The following is a 6,000-nucleotide window of genomic DNA, read 5'->3' on the forward strand; positions in this document are numbered from 1 at the left end:
CTTGTCTTCTGTGTATGTATGCAGCCACATATATAGTCACAAAAGCATTTATTGAGTTTCCTGAACTGCACAACAAGATCAAAGTGTTTAGTACTCATATGCACAGTCCAGTTCACCTTTTATGTAGCTGAGACATACCAACAAATCCTATGGACAGATTCAATGTGCTCCTGGACATACTTACAGACTCAACCTGGCACAGACAACTACACATGTGCACAGTAAAATGCAGTATTTATCCAGAGAAATTGGTCAGTTGAAATCTAACTTTTTGTGATATAAATTCCACCTCAATATAGCTAGTTAGTTGTTATACATTCTAATGAGCCAATTGGAAATAGTGGAAATGGAAAGTGAACAGATAATGGAAACAGAAATTTAAAGTGGTTAAAATCTTCATATACATGCATGCCAGTGTAAACTCCTTGCTTAGTAGCCACCTCTCATAAGTTCACCTCAGTACAAACACCACTGACCTGTGTATATACAAAACACATTGTAACCAGGTCCCAAAGATAGGCATACTTAATGACCTCACTAATGACCAACTTGTTAAAAGAAAACATCTGTACAAGACTACCTCTTTACAAAGATCACATATAATAACAAGTCTGCCAAGTACACGAATACTTAAATTCAAGTAGTATATAGTTATAGTTATGCTTTACTTCAGTACTTTCAAATAATTATACTTTCCCGGTGCCTGCTGCAAAGCATAAATTATATTGTACATTGTCAAGAACAACTACAGAATTCTACATGTATTTAAATGTTTTGTAGGTCAAAATCTCCAATACTTGTAATTGTGTATGAATATGTGAACTCAGCCACTGAGTTAATACCTCAAGGTTGTGCTTTAATAGTGTGTCTATGGGATACTTTGTAGCTAGCTACATAGCTATGTAGCAAATATAGTACCATGCCAGTGACTATTAAATTTTTAATCGTAATACACAAAATCCATTGTACATAATTAAATTTTTGCTTCTGCTATAGTTACACCTGCAAATACCGTGCTTACTGCAGTACAATACACAATGTCATCTCTGCACACATCACAGTTTCAATATTCTGCTTATACTCCTCACACACCACATGTACTGACTACAGCTAATGTAACTTGTGGCTTGTGAAATGAAATCACAATGTAAGGTGCAAAGAATAAAAGTCAGTTCTCTAGACAACTTGAGAGCATATAACAGAATGTTAGCACTTGTGATATTATTGTACTGTATACTAGCAAGTTAGTAACTGTTATATAGCACATAAGAATAGCAGGAATTTTAGAATTCAAATTAATAAATTATAAAGGTGGCTTTTGTTAGGAGCTAGTCTTAAGTGAAATTATCTGATGTACCACTCCATTCCATGTAATCCACTATGTATTTCATTCCATCATTTCAGTCCACTAAATCCAGACCACCACACCAGTCAGTGCTTTTCTATATAGAAACACCCTTGCACATTATTACTAACTCAACTGCTTCAAAGTGTAGCCCACCTGCACTTGCAATTGCAGGTGTGGGAATTGTCAACACCTATCTACGTAATTGTACTTTAACATAATTAGCAAAATGGGTTGAAATGTACATAGTTAGTGCATGTTCTGTGTTTTTTGGAATTGAAAGATGATATTACGGTTCTGGTTGTGTGATTTATATCATACAGCTACTGTAGCTACTGTAGTTAAACAATAAATAATCCTTCAACAATATTAAAAACAGAATTATGTTTTGTGGAGATTTCTATCAAAATAATATTTACGATACTTAGGTAAAATTAATTGCATTGCTTGACCCTGGACGGTTTTTAGGATGTCTTTGGGGTGGTATAATGGCTACGTTATGTAAGGATTCTACTCTGCTGAACCTATTCAGCAAGTTTTACTTAAGGTGCACATGAGTTACAAACATTCTAAAGATTTTGCTCACCAAATACATGATGTAACTAGAGAGTAAAAAATCAGGGGAATTATTGATGTTGTATGATTAAAAGACAAATTTAGGCCTCTGTAGTATTATGTTCCAGGCTGCCAGTTAGCTACTGTAGATAATAAAAGCTACAAGCGCAATTTTAGGCAGTGAAATAACAGATAGAAAGAATTAGGGTAGGAGATGATCTCTTCTAAAAATTAATGACAGTTGGTAATACTAAATTTGGAATACTCTAATAGAACAGTCAACTACTCTAATAGAACAGTCAAAGAAGTTTCATTGAAACTATAATAAAGACTAGAGTGTAAACTGGAATTACAATCTATTATCTACACACTGCTATCCCATTGTTCCATGAATACATCCTGCAATTCCTGCCATGTTAATATAAAATTTTGCAAACGGCTTTTGGCTCCAAACCTGACACTTGGGTTGAATACTTACATCTTCAGCTAAAAACATAAAAATAAGTATATCTGTAAAGGTAACAAAGGTACATCAACTGGAGGCTATGTCCCCAGACCCAGCTACTTAAGATTCTATACACTTGATCAAGCTCCACACACTTTCCTCTTTTAACTTTCTGACCACTGTATGTTATACCTTCTATTTGGTATGTATATATACATAGGCGGCGGAAAGGGGGGGGAGGGAGGGGCTAGGGGGCTGAAGCTTAGCCCCCCTCAGAATGATATCACGCGAAATTATCCTTCTTTGAGTGGGGCTGAAAACCGTGATCAAGATCGAGATACTCTAATAGAGCAGTCACTCTAATAAAGCAATCACAGTATTAGAGCAGTGTGTAGTGAGCTATGTAAGGATTTTTATGTAGTTTATCAGTATAAATTCGTAGCTGGTGAGGTGGGCAGCTATTGTCAGCTGGTTGAGACCTTTTTTTTTTTTTTTTGGTCTCACCTTATCAAACCAGAAACAATGTAGTGCTTCAGTTCATTTTTTTACCATAAGTCTGGATCCATCACTGGTCAGCCCCCCCTCATATCAACTACTTCCTCCGCCCCTGTATATATATCAAGACACACGGTAGTGTGTCGTGCGGCCTAAGAAGCCGGCGCGCAACACCCGTGAGTATATTGACAGGAAGAAAGAAAACGCAATTTTCGCACCTCCGTAGCTCTGTGCTGCCTTGGTGAAACAAGACGATTTTTGCTGTGGACAATCCCTCCAACTTCAGTACTCCACATTCCAAATTTGAGCGAAATCGCTTCTAGCGTTCCCGAGATATGCGACTTCAAAAATTGGCTTAGTTTCTTCGTTTTTTTTATTCTTCAATTCTTCTTGTTTTTCTTCCTCTTTTCGCACACTTACAAAAACTGCTATAAAACGCGAACGCAATATCCGATTGCCTTGAAAGTTGGCACACAGAAGGGGAGTATAAAGGCGCATCTCTGTACCAACTTTGGCTAGAATACGATAAACAGGAAAGGAGTTATGATCGATTATTGACGAAAAATAACACCAATATGTTGTCACGCCTACAGGGTAAACCGCGTATGGGAAGAAGCTGAAAATTGGTGGGTGAATGGGTTAACTATTGAACCTCAAACCTTTTGTGGTTTGAAAGAAATCGAGCCAAAAACCAGGAAGATACAACAAAAAAACCAACAGTGTGTAACAATTACGCAATTGAGATTAGTTAATAAAAACGACTGCTTGCCACACCTACCAGATAAATCGCTTGGGGTAATGCTTTGAAAATCGTTTTACAGATGGAATAATCATCTTAGAAAGGCTCTTCAACGATGTAGAAGAATCAGACTTAAAGCCACGGAGTTATAACACGAAATCCAACTTGGTGCAGCAAGTGCGAGATCGAGATACTCTAATAGAGCAGTCATCCTAATAGAACAGTCACCCTGAAGAGAATTCAAGAGATCAGCTAGAAACAAGTAGCCTGTATAGAGATCAGCTAGAAACAAGTCGCCCTGTAGAGAGATCAGCTACAAACAATTCACCCTGTAGAGAAATCAGCTAGAAGAAGTTACCTTGTAGGGAGTTCATGCAAGTATGGAAAGAGATAGTTTAGCCAGAAGATATCATCTTGTAGACTTCAGCTACAAAGAAACTACCATGTAGAGAGTTCAGCTACAAACAAATTGCCCTGTAGAGAGATCAATAGAAGAAGTTACCTTGTAGAAAGTTCAGCTACAAAGAAACCATCATGTAGAGAGTTCAGCTGCAAACAAATCACCTGTAGAGAGTTCAGCTACAAACAAATCACCCTGTAGAAAGATCAGCTAGAAGATGTCACCTTGTAGAGAGTTCAGTTACAAAGAAACCATCATGTAGAGAGTTCAGGTACAAACTAGTGACCTTGTAGAGACATCAGCTAAAAAAGTTACCTTGTAGAGAGTTCAGCTACAAAGTAACCATCATGTAGAGAGTTCAGCTGCAGACAAATCACCTGTAGAGAGTTCAGCTACAAATAAATCTCCCTGTAGAGAGATCAGCTAGAAGAAGTTACTTTGTAGAGAGTTCAGCTACAAAGAATCCATCATGTAGATAGTTCAGCTGCAAACAAATCACCTGTAGAGAGTTCAGCTAGAAGAAGATTCCTTGTAGAGAGTTCAGCTACAAACAAATCTCCCTGTAGAAAGATCAACTAGAAGAAGTTACTTTGTAGAGAGTTCAGCTACAAAGAAACTATCATGTAGATAGTTCAGCTATAAACTAGTGACCTTGTAGAGACATCAGCTAAAAGAAGTTACCTTGTAGAAAGTTCAGCTACAAAGAAACCATCATGTAGAGAGTTCAGCTGCAAACAAATCACCTGTAGAGAGTTCAGCTACAAACAAATCACCCTGTGGAAAGATCAGCTAGAAGAAGTTACCTTGTAGAGAGTTCAGCTACAAACAAATCACCCTGTGGAAAGATCAGCTAGAAGAAGTTACCTTGTAGATAGTTTAGCTGCAAATAAATCACTTGTAGAGTGTTCAGCTAGAAAATGATTCCTTGTAGAGAGTTCAGCTACAAACAAATCACCCTGTGGAAAGATCAGCTAGAAGAAGTTACCTTGTAGAGAGTTCAGCTACAAGAAACCATCATGTAGATAGTTCAGCTGCAAACAAATCACCTGTAGAGAGTTCAGCTAGAAGAAGATTCCTTGTAGAGAGTTCAGCTACAAACAAATCTCCCTGTAGAGAGATCAGCTAGAAGAAGTTAACTTGTACAGAGTTCAGCTACAAAGAAACCATCATGTAGAGAGTTCAGCTGCAAACAAATCACCTGTAGAGAGTTCAGCTACAAACAAATCACCCTGTAGAAAGATCAGTTAGAATAAGTTACCTTGTAGAGAGTTCAGCTACAAAGAAACCATTCTGTAAAGACCTCGGCTGCAAACAAATCACCTGCACAGAATTCAGCTACAAACAAATCACCCTGTAGAGAGATCAGCTAGAAGAAATTACCTTGTAGATTGTTCAGCTACAAACAATTCACCCTGTAGAGAGAGCAGCAAGAAGAAGTCACCTTGTAGAGTGTTCAGTTACAAAGAAACCACCATGGAGAGTTCTATAATAAATATATGTATTATATATATATATAATTTGTACATTTACTGATTTAAATCAGAAATATTTAAAGTACATCTGCTTCATCTTTTCTTCTTCCTGTGGTAAAGAAAAAAGACAGGTTAAAAAAGTCCCAAAGCCGGCCATAGGCTGGCTTTGGGGTATACAAATACAAAAAGAAGTGAAATCTAATCCAAAACAGCCAAGCTGTAAAAAACAGTGCGGCCCTCAAAAAGACTATGGTGAAAAAAGATGTGAAATCCAAGGTGGCGGGCAAGAAATGGCTGTGATGGTAGGTTAATGGTAAAAATTTTAATAACCGCAATTTAGGTGAATTTTGTGCCAAGACCAAGCAGCACAAAAATTCACCTGAATTGTCGTTATTAAAATTTTTACCATTAACCTACCATCACAGCCATTTCTTGGCCGCCACCTTGGATTTCATATCTTTTTTCACCATAGCCTTTTTGAGGGCCGCACTGTTTTTTTACAGCTTGGCTGTTTTGGATTAGATATATATATATATATATGTATGCAAT

The sequence above is a fragment of the Dysidea avara genome, chromosome 6, assembly GCF_963678975.1.
Source record: "Dysidea avara chromosome 6, odDysAvar1.4, whole genome shotgun sequence".
Classification (NCBI taxonomy): Eukaryota; Metazoa; Porifera; class Demospongiae; order Dictyoceratida; family Dysideidae; genus Dysidea; species Dysidea avara.